Source organism: Triturus cristatus, chromosome 6 (assembly GCF_964204655.1).
Source record: "Triturus cristatus chromosome 6, aTriCri1.1, whole genome shotgun sequence".
NCBI classification, from domain to species: Eukaryota; Metazoa; Chordata; class Amphibia; order Caudata; family Salamandridae; genus Triturus; species Triturus cristatus.
The window spans coordinates 114,574,070-114,588,643 of record NC_140589.1 but is presented as its reverse complement, the minus strand read 5'-3'; the positions used below and the strand labels follow the sequence as shown (position 1 = coordinate 114,588,643).

General features: G+C 47.7%; 1 protein-coding gene across 1 annotated transcript in view; it reads right to left on the bottom strand.

The window, feature by feature from the left end:
- LOC146816481 (exportin-5-like) overlaps positions 1–14,574 on the bottom strand; it is a 1,583,592-nt gene that overhangs the window by 1,495,421 nt on the left and 73,597 nt on the right.

Here is a 14,574-nt window from a genome sequence, read left to right as displayed (position 1 = left end):
AGTAAGAAAAGGGTTACCTATGAAGTCATAAGCAGTGCATGGCGGGGACACAAGTTATAGTCAGCTCACTAAACTATAACTAGAGAATTTCATTGTTTTGGGGGGTTTTAACCAAGAATTATTATCTTTTTTAAGAGTGGTATCAATCTTATTTAAAATATCTGAACAGTCATAGTTGTTTCTGAACCTCAGTACCTCGACGTGTAGGTTCATGACGCGGTATTCATTTGCTTTAAAACACCACAGGTGCTGAGAAGTTTCTCTCTTTTTGCTGGGATTCAGCATCTCAAGGCCATCGACACCTGCCCTCACAGTGGAGCTGCGTTACAGTAATACTAGGTAGCAGCTGTAGGTGCCATCATAAGGGGAGGGGGAAACCTAGCTACGGAAACACTATGTGTGTTCTTATTGCCAGGCAAGGCAAGATGTCATTTGTAGAGCCAGAACCATTGCACTGGTACTGACTGCACTCAAAATCATGGGTTATTAGTGCCGCCTACAGAACACCATTTCAAGGTGGTGTTCAAATATCTGGTACCAAAAAAAGATGTATTTTTGGCTCTATTCAAGACCAGTCGCTGAACTCTCAGTGGTGCGGAAAGGTTAGCAAGGAAAATTGAGCTCCTACATGCTCTGGTTGGATATCTAAAGTTAGCTTTACTTTTTGTCCTGTGTCCACACATAAGACTTAGCCCTGGCCACGGTACCCCTGCACCGACTGCACTGAAGGTACCTGCAATCCTGGGAACTTTCCAAAGATGAAACACTAAGCTACATCCTGAAGCGAATGTGGGGTGCATGTGTTTATGGACGTCTTCGGTGCACCCCAATGTCACTGCATTAGCAGGACCTTGTTAAATGTAAGAGTTTTCCTGGTTCTTGGAGCCTAAAAATACAGCACCTTCAAAGACGTGCTATTGTGGAAGATGTTTTCATAATCAATCTGTGGAGCTTCATTTGAATTGTGCATCAGATACAACTGGCCCTGGTCTTTGTTTGTCACTCAGAAAGGTTTTAAAAGTTTTTTTCCCCCACGACTTAAAGCTCCTTCGCTTTTACAAGAACGCTGCAGACTCACAGAACTGGCGCTATTAAGACGGCACGAAAACATTTGATTTCAAGCCTCCTTTGTGGAGGAAAATGCACATTGATCACGACAATCTGCGCGGCCTATTTGCAAGCTAAGCTGTCAGACCGTGCACTTTCCATCAAAGTGATAGCATCCCTTTTCATAAGCCCATTTGGGACCCCTTTTAGCGGTATCTAAAAATCATATCTACGTGGTAATCCTTTTAATGTGCCCTTGACTTCTAGAAAACAGCTTTATGTTCCTTCAGGAAAGGTTTTAAACCATTACCCGGTAATTACTATTCGTCCATGAAAACAGTATGTGATCTCTCGTGATGTATCAGTGTGTGCTGGCTTAAGCCAGGCGAGACAGCAGCCCACTTAAACATGTGTGTGTGTGAGGGGGCGGGAGATGACCCTGAGCAACAAAGATGCCCAGCGCCAATGGAACACCAAGGGTACATTAGAAATAATGAAAAAAGGTCCCACGTGTCCCCACAGAATGCAGACCTCTGTGCTTTAAATCCGGGCCCGCCCCTGCACAGTTCAGTTGCATTCCTAACCACGGGCGCATCCAATGCGCGGCACAAAATGGCTACAAACGCCTCATCGTGATTATCGGGCACCACGTCATAACTGGTTTTCTCAGAGTTCAATTTTCCAAAATATTGGACTGCTGCGGCCATGCAATACGTGCCTTGCCTGCAAGTGAAGTTCATTTTTCTCTATACACAATTCAAAACTCAAAACCAATGGCATTGCCAAAGTTTGTTTTCACGTGTGATGTGAAGAAACAGTGCACTTCCATAAAACAGATGAACAGGCTTGATATTTGTTTTTACTTGAATACCAAGAAGTAACAGATTTAGAAGTAGACTGTACAACACTTTATACATTTTTAAGAAAAACGTGCAGTTAGTAATTTCTAACCCCTACTTGCAATACTAACAAAAACTACGATTCAAAGAATGCAGCAATGTTGCCCGAAAAATCAGGACTCGACGAAGGTATTACACACAACACAATGGGCCGCTTAATGTAAACATTAAATAAATCAAGTTTCAGATTGTGCTTTTCAGGCTTGAGAAACAATTAAATGCTACCAAGGAAGTAGTGAAAGGGCAAAGATTGTGGTTCACCTGCCTATGTTAGAGTCGGAAAACATTAACATTCCTCTAAATGTACAGCCTTACTAAATGCCTTAGTGCCCACTAGACTCAGAGCCCCTATGGGATGTGGGCCCTATGTCATAGCACCACCTGCAGCACTCACCCCTCCTGTGTTCACGAAGCTTAGCAGCAGCTACTGATCCTTCCGGAAATGAGATGCTGAAAATGGTTCTTCTGTTACAGGGCACAGCCCAGGCTTTGACACTTACAGAGCCCCTCAGCTGAAATATTACTGGGGCTAAAATCCTAGTGACCCAGTGACTGTGGCAGACTGCTGGACCATTAGGGAAGAGATGCGCCGAGGATGGAAACAAACCTGCCAAATAGTCCTAGCGTCTACACTTGAACACGCTGTGTGATCCCAAGCATTTGACTTAATCGGACTCGGTTTTATGTTGTCTTTCAAAATCGCAAGTATTTTGAACCGGGCGGGGGGGCCGGGAGGTGGATGGACACAACACACACATACACATATTAATAAAAATAAACACTAAAATTGGACATTTACAAATGGAAAGAAGGAAAACAAGTAAAAAAATATAAAGAAGATTGGTAATCTGGGAGTGAAAGTGGAAAATGTACATAAATGACTAACGAAAAAAGACGAAAGAGAGGCTAGAGATGAGGTATAGAGTGAGAATAAGGAGGGTAATGATTTGTGCTGCACTGGAAAGAGAAGAGAAAATACCCACTGGTTCTTACCACCCAGGCCCAGCATAGCACCATGGAGCTCGCGTTACTAAATCGAGGTCTGCGCTTCTACCTTCCATCATAAGGAAGCTATGAGACAAACATTTCCAAAGCTGTCCAAAAACACAAAACATTTCCCAAAACAAGGCGAATAACAACACGGTCTATACTACAGGCACTGTTCTCGTAGCAGTACGAGAACTCTGACGTCATGTAAAAACAAGTGCGCACGCCTTGCGCTGAAAGTTACCCGCGCTCTGCTTAATGACTTGAAGCACACTCGTGCATGTGCACCATCCGCCTTGAGAGGTCGAGGAGGATGAGGGCTGCTGCTTCTCCTTTGTCTAGTAAGGTACGGATGTTGTACGTTGCGGCGAGGAGGGCAGTTTCCGTACTGTGGTTTTTTCTTTAAGCCGGATTGGGAGGAGTCGACGATGTTGTGTTCTTCGATGAATGTGGCGAGTTGGCTGTTGATGGCTTTCTCGATGACTTTCACTGAGAACGGGAACAGGGAGATGGGTCTGTAGTTTTTTAGGTCGGTGGGGTCCTTCGAGTGTTTCTTCAGGAGGGGGTTGATCTCAGCATGTTTCCAGTCGTCAGGAAACGAGGCGGTTGCCAGGGAGCGGTTGATGGTGTGGCAGAGCATCGGTGCGATGGTGTCGGCGGCTCGGTTGAAAATGTGGTGGGGGCAGGGGTCCGTGGGGGCCACGTAGTGGATTGACTTAATCGTCTTCAGTGTGTCTTCGGTGGTGAGGGCTGTCCAGTTGTCGATCACTGGCTTCAGGGTGTCGGGGGTTGTTGGTGAGGGTTCAGTGTGCTGGTTGTCTTCGTCGAAGTTGTCGTAGATGCTCTTGATTTCGTGGTGGAAAAAGGTGCTGAGTTTGTCGCAGAAGTCTTATAAAGGAGGGATGTCGGAGGACCCGCTGGTGGGTTGGGCAAACTCCTTGATGTTGAAGAATTCTTTGCTGTTGTGTGCATGAGTGGAGATTCTGTCTTCAATCACTTTTTTCCTTGTTTTTCTGATGAGTTGGTGGTGAGCGTTGGTGGCGGCTCTGAAGTTGTTGTGGGCTTCTGTGGATTTGGTGTTCCTCCAGGCCTTTTCGAGGCGGCGGCAAGTGCATCAGGACTTTCAAAGTTCGGTGGTGAACCATCTCGCTTTCTTGGCGTGGGTGGTGTTGTTTTTCTTGAGGGGGGCTATGGTTTTGCCGCTGTCGGAGATCCATCTGTGCATGGTTCGGGCTGCGGCGTTGGGAGTAGTCGTTTTCCGCGATGGTTGGGGTGGAGTTGCTGAGTGATGAGGTTAGCTGGTCTTTGGTGATTCTGGTCCAGTTTCTTTGTGGGAACAGGTGCTGGTGTCTGTGGATGGTGGGTGTTCTGAAGGTGAAGTGGACGCATCGATGGTCAGTCTATGGGAGTTCGGTGGTGTTGGAGTTTCCTGTTGTGAAGAGGGGGGTCGAGGGTGTGTCCTGCTGAGGGCGTGGGTTCGGTCACGATCTGGCTGAGTCCAATTTTGTGGAGGTTGTCCAGGAGGGATGTCGTGCTGGGGTCCAGTTGGTTGTCGAGTTGGAAGTTGAAGTCTCCCAGTAGGGTGTAGTTATAGTGTGTCAGTTACACATTTTAGGAATTAGAGTACCTTGTACTTAGAGAGTTACATAAAAACTGTTCTGCTGCTTTCGATTAATGCTAATATGTTATGCTGCACCATGGGGCCCAGCAAAAGTTCTCAAAAACATAAGAGTAAATTGCATTTCCTTTGCTGAAGGTGGATGCTAGTGTGTTAAGCAAAGAAAGACTTTTGACCATTGTCTGGAATATCGCAACAAACTGTGAAATGGAACAGCATGTGGTTAAGAACATGTTCTGTTTTCGTTCTGGGTGCTAATTCCAAGTCTACAGAAGATGGTGATGCTTATAATCATGATACGCGTTCTGATGCAGGTGACAAACAGGATGCTTAATGGAAGTGTTTAGCAAACTAAAACAATTAATGGGATGTGTGTGCTATTGACTTAAAAGGCCGACGAAGCAGAAATAGAAGGTAAAAATTCTAGTGCTTGCTACACAAAATCGAAAAGGAAATTAATACACAAAATGGGCAGGATCAAATTAAGTATCCACATAATCACATCGAAAATCTAGTTGCACCGGTAAAAACAAGAAGTTTCCTTCTCTATGGCGTTTAAATGAGTGCGCCAAAGACAAATTGACTTTTTAAAATGTTGTAAAAATAAAAGAAAACAATCATTAACAAAACATATTGTACTTTATTAGGTTTACTGCATAACAGGGCATAAACATACACAAAAATGAATTACACCCCATGAAGACAAATATTATCAAAACAAAAAAAAATAATTCCAGGGCAGTTTGAAGAAAGCAAACAGCATGTCTTGCCAGCTTAGCTTCAAATGGTTAAAGGTAAACTGTAACGTGCCACCACTGCTACAAAAGTAAACGGAAAGGAAATGCGGTGGCCACCGCCTTTTTTTCTATTTATTTACTTTTGTAGCAATCGCGGCACGGCACGCTTTAGCTTAAGATGTTTACAACTAAAGTGCAGTGTAGGAGAGTAGGGTCTGCTTTCTATGTTCACCCCCACTTTTTGCTTTTGCTTTACTGGTTTTCGACTTAGATGTGGCTGTGGGCCTGCTAATCAGACCCACAGCCCTGCTGTTCTCTCTCTAAATTAATACTATGTACTTTAGGTGCATAACCCATTTGGATAGGATCACCTTATTGGCCCCTGTACAGTGTACCCTAGGTACCCAGGGCATAGGTGTACCCTAGGCCTACCAGGGGCTGCAGCATGTATTATGCCACCCCTGGCCTGGTCTTCCATTTTGACACAACTGGCTGATCACTCAGCTGGGGCAAGGTCGTGTAATCACCCCTTGCTTAGGTGTAGTATTCCTATACCTAACTTACATATAGACACATGTGTACCTATCAGTCACTCCTATGGCAGGCCTTGACAATCCTGGAGGCAGAGTGCTTGGTAACATGTGAGATGGTGCTCTAGCATGAGCTGAGCCTGTCTGCAGCTTTCGGAACCTTGTCCTTATAGCTGTTCCATGATATAGCCTACCATATACTCTTAAAGTGCCTTATAATCTTAGACGGTTATGGTAACTATGGTTTGGCTTTATCAAAACATGTCGTGTAAGGTGTCTAACACTTTGGAATAATACCCCCATACCATTTCTGGACATGAGAATATTATTCCCCCCTTCTAGAGGGAAAGACATGTTAAAATCATACTTCAACTGTTAGCCTCTGACCAAAGCCTCAGCATCACAAAATGGATGCTGCTGCCACGACACAAGTCTGACCTCCTGCAGCTGGGAGTGATCCCAGCCAGGGAGGCCTGGACAATAGGTTTCCTGCTTGGGGAGGTGCTAGCACCTCCCCAGACAGCCTTTAGTGTATTGGGGCAGGGTGGGCTGAAAGGAATGAGACATGCCTGGGGCACACAAGGTGTTCCTTGCATAGTCCAGTTCAAACCGGCGCTGGGGCACTCCAGCCCCAGCTCTGGCGCGAAACTGGACAAAGGGAAGTGGGTGTAACCACCCCCTCCCAGGTCCCACCCATAAGGCGTGACCTAGCTGGTATCCCAGCCCCCCAGATTAGTATAAGAGTGGGAGTTGGGCCTCAAGACTTTAGATTATCCTGAACCTGCAAAACTGAACAGAAACTCTGGACCTTCGACATTCGACGAAAGAAGAAGACTGAAGAATCTCCCTTGTAGCCAAGGAGTGGCTACCCTGTGCAAACAGGCACCATCAAGAGACTACCCTTTGCTTTGCGACCGTTCCACGAGGAACCGACTGCAGAGCCCGACCAGAGCCTTGACTTCCAGACTTCTCCGACCCTCATCCACATCTGCAGCAGAGCTGAGATCCGTGGAGGCGACGAGCGACGTGGGACCGGCTACCTGGGAAAAGTGGCTAGTAACTTACAGCGCAGCTTCTGAGGTACCCTCGAAGTTGTGCACCGGGGATTGAGAAGCCCCAACCCCAAGCACCATCTGCACCGAAGATCAGCCCCCCACACTCCACGAGTCCTGCGTGGGGCCCTTCAGCATTTTCCTGCTTGCCGCGTCTGTCCGGTTGCTTGCCCGCTGGCTAGTGGCCTCTGTGACGACGCACCCTGAAATCTTCTGCGCTGGTTTGGCTCCTCCAGACTGGCTCCCGCTTCTCTGCAAAGAAGAAGCACCCCAGACCTTCCTGGTCTGCACCAGAAGCAAGTCCTTCGTTCTTCGTGGGTTCCGCTTGCCAAGGCCTGGTGAGTCCTAGCCCAGCTTCGACGCCGCCGACAGCAAGAGCCTTCGTGGGACAGCTCGCCTCCTGGTCCTGGTCGTCCTCGACGCTTCCTGGTCCTCCTGGCTGCAGCGACAAGCTTCACCTTCACCTGCAAGTCTTCACGACATCGCCTGGTTCCTTCCTGGTTCCACGTGGTCACTGGCTAGTGACCTTGACTCTGTCCCTTCTGCTTGCAGGTTTCTTCTCTTCTTGATCCCAGCCTTGGGATCCACCGGACACTCTTCACTGACTGCCTGTCAGCATCTTTCTTCAGGCATCCATAGGAGTCGACGACGAAAACGACGCATCTTCACCCCTATGCACCCGCAGCCTGTGGGCTAGGTAACTTGGGTACTCCGGTGCTCATCAGGATAGTGACTATCCTAGTGTCTAGTTTTCAAGTCTCAACTTCCTAGCTACTCCGGAAGTGTCCTAAATCTACCGTTTTCTAAACTGTGCTATTGCTATTGACTTTTACGCATTACGCGTGAGTGTTTCCACTCTGCACACGAATCCCGTGGGCCTCCCACTTCCTAACTAACGCTAGTGTAGTGTAGCCCCAGCGATTCCCTAGGCCTAGGCCTATTCTATTTCCGTGACAGTGGTTCTTATACCACTTACTTAGTATATGGTTTGCGTGGCCCCTAGGGCCTAACTGTATTACTTACCTGTGTGACTTAATGTATGCATAAATAAGACTGTGTTGTACTTACCTCTAATCTCATAAAGAGTGCTGAGGGTTTGCTTAGAATAAATACACTTTATTTTATATATATATCTGTTGTGGTGTCCTTTCATTTGGTATTCAAGGGATTATATATGGTATCACAGCTGGCTTCACATGCCATTCAGAGTTTAGCCTAAGACTGCTCTTGTCCATGCTACCACTAGGATAGCTGGTCTATAAGGTTGACTTTACAACCAATCACCATAAGGGTATTTGGACTGATATAAGGTGTACACTATAACTAGTGACATCATACATCAGGCCAACTTCTCACATGCAGCGTGCCACGATTACTCCTAAAGTAAAGAAATGAGACAGTTGGACGCTTTTTTTTCCTATTTATTTACTTTTGTAGCAAACGCTGGGCTTTAGCTTTAAACTTGTGAAGCAAAGCGTGGCGTGCCACGAACACTAATACAAGAAAGAAATAATAATTTTAAAAAAATTATAATGTTGTACATTTCACAGTAAAGCACACTTTAGACAAATTACCTCCTCTGCAGCGTCACGGAATAACAGGTCGTGCCTCGAACAGCAAGTACATACCAGGGCGGATTGCAAAAGCCGGAGAGAATGTCGTAACTGCTTCAGCAAGGAATATGCTACTTACCAGTATGCATCTGTTCTTGGCATGTAGAGCTGCAGAGTCACACACTGAGGATAAGATCGCCATCTGGTGTTGGGCTCGGATGATTGCAGGTTGTTGTTGTCTTCGGAGAAGTCTTTGGTCACGAGGTTGGTGACTCCTCCCCTGGACAACAGTGCGCATGGGCATCCACTCCATCGGCAGATTGTTTTTCGCCATGATGGGAAAAGATGGAGTATATAGAAAAGAAAGAAAGGATGTCCATGTGTAATGTCTAAGTAAGACGGATGCTGGAACAGATACAGGTCCCGGGGAGGCGGGCGGGCGTGTGTGACTCTGCAGCTCTACATGCCAAGAACAGATGCATACTGGTAAGTAGCATATTCCGTTCGAGGCATATGAGCTGCAGATCACACACTGAGGATAGATTATACAGCAGTGCTCCCCTTAGCGGTGGTCGCCTGTATCCGTTGCAGCAGTTTGAAATAAAGTTTTTAGGACAGCCTGGCCCACGGAGGCCTGTTGTTTGGCCTGCACGTCAACACAATAGTGTTTAGTGAAGGTATGCGTGGTAGACCATGTGGCTGCCTTGCAAATGTCTTCTAAGGGAATATTGCCTAAGAAGGCCATAGAAGCCCCTATTTTACGCGTGGAGTGCGCCCTAGGGGGAACTGTGAGTGTACGTTTAGCCTTGAGGTAGCATATTTGGATGCATTTAACTATCCACCTGGCTATTCCTGATTTGGAGATCGGGTTGCCTTTGTGTGGTGGCGCGAAAGCAACAAAGAGTTGTTTTGTCTTTCGAAAAGGTTTTGTTCTGTCGATGTAATAAAGCAATGCTCTTTTAACATCTAAGGTATGTAGGGCCCTTTCAGCTACCGAGTCTGGATTTGGGAAAAAGACCGGTAGTTCTACTGATTGGTTAAGGTGGAAAGGGGAAATCACTTTTGGAAGAAATTTAGGGTTTGTCCTAAGAACCACTTTGTTACGGTGTAGTTGTAAGAAAGGTTCTTCAAGTGTAAGGGCTTGTATTTCACTTACTCTGCGCAGGGAAGTGATTGCGATAAGGAAGGCTACCTTCCATGTTAGGAATTGCAATTCACATTTGTGCATAGGTTCAAATGGGGGGGCCCATGAGTCTTGTTAGAACCACATTGAGATTCCACACTGGGGCAGGTGGCAATCTTGGGGGAAGAATCCTTTTGAGACCTTCCATAAACGCTTTGATGGCTGGTACCTTAAAAAGGGACAGGTGTTGCCTATTTTGCAAGTAGGCTGCCAAGGCTGCTAGGTGTAATCGTATAGAGGAATACGCTAGATTGCATCTTTGCAAGTGTAGTAGATAGCAAATGATGTTTTGGATGGAAGCATCCAATGGATGTATGTCATTATTAGCGCAGTAGATGGCAAATCGTTTCCATTTAGCGGCATAACACGCTCTAGTAGTAGGGCGTCTGGCTTCTTTTATGATATTCATACAGTCTGGAGGGAGATTTGAGGTAACCGAACTCTAAGACCTCAGGAGCCAGATCGCTAGGTTCAGTGTTTGAGGATCTGGGTGTCTGATTTCTCCATGGTTCTGGGTTAACAGATCCGGGGAGAGGTGTAGCTTTTGATGTGGAACTAAAGATAGTTCCAGAAGTGTGGTGAACCACGGTTGACGTGCCCAAGTGGGAGCCACTAGTATTAGTGTTAGTGACTGTTGTTTCAGTTTGCGTACCACAAATGGAACTAGTGGGAGAGGCGGAAAGGCGTACGCAAATCTGCCTGACCAGTTCATCCATAGGGCATTGCCCTTCGACTGTGGGTGTGGAAACCTGGCGGCGAAGGTTGGGCATTTTGTGTTTTCGGGAGTGGCGAACAGGTCTATGTCTGGTTGTCCCCACTTTTGGAAGAAGGGGAGTAGAACCTTGGGGTGTAGTTCCCATTCGTGGATCTGTTGTGTGTGGCGACTTAGGAGGTCGGCCACTTGGTTGTGGATCCCTGGGAGATGTTCTGCTAACAGGTAGATGTTTTGGGGAATTGCCCATCTCCAGATTTGCTGTGCCAGTTGGGACAGTTGGAGAGAGTGTGTCCCTCCCTGTTTCTGTATATAATACATTGTCGTCATGTTGTCTGTGCGTATGAGGACAGTTTTGTTCTTTAGGTGAATTTGAAAGGATTTTAGTGCTAGGAACACTGCTAAGAGTTCCACGTGGTTGATGTGGAGCAGTTTTTGTTGACTGGTCCATCTGCCCTGAGTGGTATGGTGAAGGAGGTGGGCTCCCCACCCCGTGAGAGATGCGTCTGTAGTTAGCACAACTTGTGGAAGAGGCTCTAAGAACGGTCTCCCTTTGGACAGGTTGATGGTGTTCCACCATTTCAGTGATCGAAGTGAGCGACTGTCCACCAACACCAGATCGGTAAGTTGTCCGTGAGCTTGGTTCCACTGTTGTGCTAAGCATTCTTGTAAGGGACGCATTTGAAGTCGTGCGTGTGGGACTATGGAGATGCACGACGCCATCATGCCTAGGAGCTGCATGAACACTCTTGCTGGAAGAGATGGATGAGTTTGAAATTGAGAGATGAGATTTTGTATACTGGCTATCCTGGCTGTGCTGGGATAGGCAATGGCTTTGGATGTATCTATGGTTGCTCCTAGATACTGATGTAAGTGGGAAGGTTGTAGGTGGGATTTGGGGTAGTTGATAGTGAATCCCAAATCGTGGAGAGTTTGAATCGTGCGATGAGTGTGGAGAACGCATTTTTGGTATGTATTGGCTTTTATGAGCCAATCGTCCAGATAGGGGAAGACATGGATCTGTTGTCTTCTGAGATGCGCTGCCACGACTGCTAGGCACTTGGTGAACACTCTGGGTGCTGTTGTTACTCCGAATGGGAGAACTGTAAATTGATAGTGTTGCCCATCTACCACAAATCGTAGATATTTTCTGTGAGCGGGATGCATAGGGATGTGAAAGTATGCGTCCTTGAGGTCCAATGTGGCGAGGAAGTCTCCCTGTTGTAAAAGTGGGAGGACTTGTTGGAGAGTGGTCATGTGAAAATGATCCGAATGTATATACTGGTTTAGTAGTCTGAGATCCAGTATGGGCCTTAGTGTTTTGTCCTTTTTGGGAATGAGGAAGTATAGAGAATATACCCCTTTTCCCTGATGTTGAAGGGGGACTGGTTCTATCGCATGTTTTTGTAACAGGGATTGAACTTCTTGTTTGAGGAGAGAGAGATGATGCGAGGACATTGGACGTTGTTTGGGCGGTATGTTTGGGGGGGATTGTATGAGTTCGAGGCAGTAGCCAGACTGGATAATTTGTCTTACCCACCTGTCTGTGGTGATGGAAGTCCAGACAGGCAGGAATTGTTGGAGTCGCCCCCCGACCGGAGTGGAATGGTCTGGGGGGAGTGGTGGCAAGTCACTGTTTGGTGGCTGGTGAGGTGCGGGTGTTGTTGTTGTTGCCCCGTCCTCGACCTTTGTTATTGTTTCCCCTATAACCTCCCCGGAAGTAACCTCTGTTAGGGGATGTTTGTCCAGAATTTTTAAAGGTGGACGTGGTCTCAGTTGATGTGTTTTTGGAGCCTCCTCTATAAAAGGAGCGACGAAAGGAACCCCGGTTTTGATGAGACTGCAGTGCTCCCATAGACTTGGCAGTTTCATTATCCTTTTTCATTTTTTCTAATGCAGTATCCACTGCAGGGCCAAATAGCTGCTCTTGGTTGAAAGGTTGAGCTAGAATTGCGGTTTGAACCTCCGGTTTAAAACCGGAAATACGGAGCCAGGCATGTCGTCTGAGTAAGACGCCAGTATTGACCGCTCTAGAAGCAGTGTCTGCTGCATCTAAGGCGCATTTAATGGAGGCATTAGATATTAATTTGCCTTCTTGGATGAGGTCAGAGGCCTGGGACTTAAAAGGTTCAGGCAGATGTTGCATAAGGTCCTCAAGTTGGTCATAATGCGCTCTATCATACCTGGCTAACAGGGCCTGGGTATTCGCAATACGCCAATGGTTAGCCGCCTGCGCGGCGACCCGTTTGCCCGAGGCTTCTAAAAGCTTAGACTCCTTGTCTGGGGGAGGCGTTTCTCCAGTTGTCTGTGAGTTAGCGCGCTTCCTGGCATTTGATACGACTAGGGAGTCTAAAGGGAGCTGGGCCTTAATGTATGCAGGGTCTTGCGGGGCTGGTCGGTACTTTTTTTCGATGCGTGGGTTGAGAACCCTAGCTCGAACAGGGTCTTTAAAGACTTCAGTAGCATGCTTTATGACCCCTTTGATCATGGGCAGTATGTGAACAGTCTTTTGTGACTGCTCAAAGGTATCAAGGAGGAAGTCCTCTTCAATGGCGTCTGTGTGCATAGTAACGCCGTGGAATGTTGCTGCCCTATTTATAAGTTGGCCGTACCCTAGGTGGTCATCAGGAGGGGAGGGCTTGGAAGGGTAGGTAGTGGGGTCAGGCATGTCAGGTATAGGATAAGACCAGTCATCCATGGGTGCTGGGTCTGGGAACGTAAAAGGGTCGTTTGGGTCAACAGGATCATCAAATAAATCAGGGTCCGCCCCTCCCCCTAAGTCATCATTATCATCCTGTGGAGGAGGTGAATGATAGGGAGATGGTAAAGGTAAAGGTAAAGGTAAAGGTAAAGGAGAATCAGGAGGAGGAGGGGGGGACGGGTTAGGAGGTAAAACAGGAGAGGAAGGACGAAGTGGTGAAGTAGCACAGTCCTTTTTCCGTATGGGAGCTGGGGGAGGTGTAGTGTCCAGCTTCCGCTTTTTATATGGGATGGCAGTCACATGTCCCGTTTTAGGATTGATATAGATCCGCTTCTGAGTAGGATCTGGTCGAAAAAGATCATCTGGCTCCGAAGGTGGTGTCTGTGACGTCCGCTTCGGGTCTTTATGAGCTTGTTTCGGCGGGGACGCAGTTTTCGGCTCCGATGATTTTTTCGGTGTCGACTGATTTTTCGGTGTCGACTGATTTTTCGGTGTCGACTGATTTTTCGGTGCCGACTGAGGTTTCGGTGCCGACTGAGGTTTCGGTGCCGACTGAGGTTTCGGTGCCGACTGTGGTTTCGGTGCCGACTGTGGTTTCGGTGCCGAGTGAGGTTTCGGTGCCGAGTGAGGTTTCGGTGCCGATGGACTTTCAGGCATCGATGTTGAAGAACGTTTCGGTGCCGGTGGAGACTTCGGTGCCGAGGAACGTTTCTGTGCCGAAGGAGATTTCGGTCTTGGAGCCTGTTTCGGTGCCGACAATGGGTGTTTGGGTGCCGAGGGTGTTAAAGGCACAATTAGGTGAGGTTTGCTCGAGCCCGAGCCACCCACAGGCTTAGTTGTCTTCGGAGCCGGGCCCGAGGGCGGGGCTTCTGAAGAGGATTTCCGGTCGCGACTGGGCCCAACTGGCGGAGTGTTGACCAATGCTTTTTTGGATGGGGCAGGGGCAGGGGGGGTGGTACTCACACGCTGCCCTGGAGTGATGAGGTCATCGGAATCGTCGGCTTCGGACACGATCTCGAGATCTTCGGTGTCGTCTTCGGGAACATCTTGAGCAAAGATGTCCTCCGGTTCTGGAGCTGGTTTGGCCATAATATGGCGTCGAGCTCTTCGGTCCCGGAGGGTCTTCTTCGAACGGAAAGCGGAACAAGCTGGACAGGTGGACTCGTTGTGTTCCGGCGACAGGCAGAGGTTGCAAACCTCGTGGTGGTCACTGTGGGGGAACTTCGCTCCACACTGGGGGCATTTTTTGAAGGGTGTCCTGTCCATCAGCCGCTTCCGGAACCGGTCCGAGTTGATGTCGACGTCGATGAAATGAAGATTAAAGAGTTAAATTGATTGCTGGAAGTTTTCTGCTGGAGCGGAAAAAAGTTCATCCGAACCCAATGGCGGAAAAAAACAATCTGCCGATGGAGTGGATGCCCATGCGCACTGTTGTCCAGGGGAGGAGTCACCAACCTCGTGACCAAAGACTTCTCCGAAGACAACAACAACCTGCAATCATCCGAGCCCAACACCAGATGGCGATCTTATCCTCAGTGTGTGATCTGCAGCTCAT